Source organism: Dipodomys ordii, unplaced genomic scaffold (assembly GCF_000151885.1).
Source record: "Dipodomys ordii isolate 6190 unplaced genomic scaffold, Dord_2.0 Scaffold7, whole genome shotgun sequence".
Taxonomy (NCBI): Eukaryota; Metazoa; Chordata; class Mammalia; order Rodentia; family Heteromyidae; genus Dipodomys; species Dipodomys ordii.
In genome coordinates, this window is record NW_012267223.1 from 4,315,572 (window position 1) to 4,316,963 (window position 1,392).

The window sequence follows — 1,392 nt, forward strand, 5'->3', positions numbered from 1 at the left end:
AAGGCTGGAAGTGGTGCTGTGGCTCAAGTGGTAGAGCGCTCGCCTTGAGCTGACAAGTGCAGGGACAGGGCCTAAGCCTAGAGTTCAAGCCCCACAACCTACCAAAAAAAAAAAAAATTTAATGTCAAGTTTTGTGCACTGGAGAATAAGTGAATAAAGCACAATCTGGACTGAAAAATATTTAACTTATTTTGTTGTGCAATGCATGAATGTTATTTTAGTAACATTTCCAAAGACACAGCAAAAAGGAGAGGTCTGAGCTTTTAAGGTTGAATAGGAAAATTGAGAAAGCACTCTGCGAGAAGGCACTCTGGTGGAAGAGATGCCAGATTACAGAGCTTGAATTTGTGAAGTTACTACCCTTCTTTTCTGAGTTAGTAATCCTCATCCCTGTAGTTGATAGATAGACCCACCAAGTGATTTCCTTTTTTTTTTTTTCTTGGCAGTACTGGAAATTGAACCCAGGGTTTGCACTCACTGGGCAGGCACTCTACCACTTGAGCCACACCTCCAGTTCTGATATATTTCATAAAAATTTGCAAGCTTCGTAAGCCAGGCCCAAAGAAACATAGGTCCCATGGTTTCCCTTATTTGCAATAACTATTATATGTCTGAGTCAAGCAGAAAAGGTCAGATAAGTTGATGTTAAGGAAATGAACCCTAAGATATGTATTCAAATGTTTTTTTTCTTTCATGCGATTGTTTCTAACACATAAGATTATTTCTTTGTTGCTTTGTATGTCCCTCCCCCATGGTATAACCCCTGCTTTCACTGTATTTGATGTTGGTATAATTTGTGGAAGGGAAGGGAAAAACAAATCGTTTAAATAGGGATACAGGTGGACCCATTGCAATAATGACACTTACAAGTCGTTATGTGGAAAACAAACGTTACAACTTTGGTGGTGGGGGAGGATGGGATGGGAAGGGGAAACAAAGGAGGAGGTTACAATGCTTGATAAGAAATTACTCATTATCTTGCCCATGTAATTGTAACCTCTCTGTACAGTATTTTCACAAAAAAAAAATCAGAAAAAGAAATTGCAAGTTTAGCAGTTCACAGCTAGCCTGGGCAAGAAAATCTGTGAGACTCTTATCTCCAATAAACCACTAGAAAACCAGAAGTGGTGCTGTGGCTAAAGCGGTAGAGTGTTCGCCTTGAGCTGAAGAGCACAAGGACAGCGCCCAGGCCCAGGGTTCAAGCCCCATGACCAACCAAAAAATAAAATAAAAATTTGTAAGTTGATAAATTGCTCTTTAAAGTATTCTTTGTAAGAACACCATTTTGGGAATTTTTTTTTTTGGGTCCGGTCGTGGGGCCTGAACTCTGGGCCTGGGCGCTGTCCCTCAGCTCTTCAGCTCAAGGCTAGCGCTCTACCACTTGAGCCACAG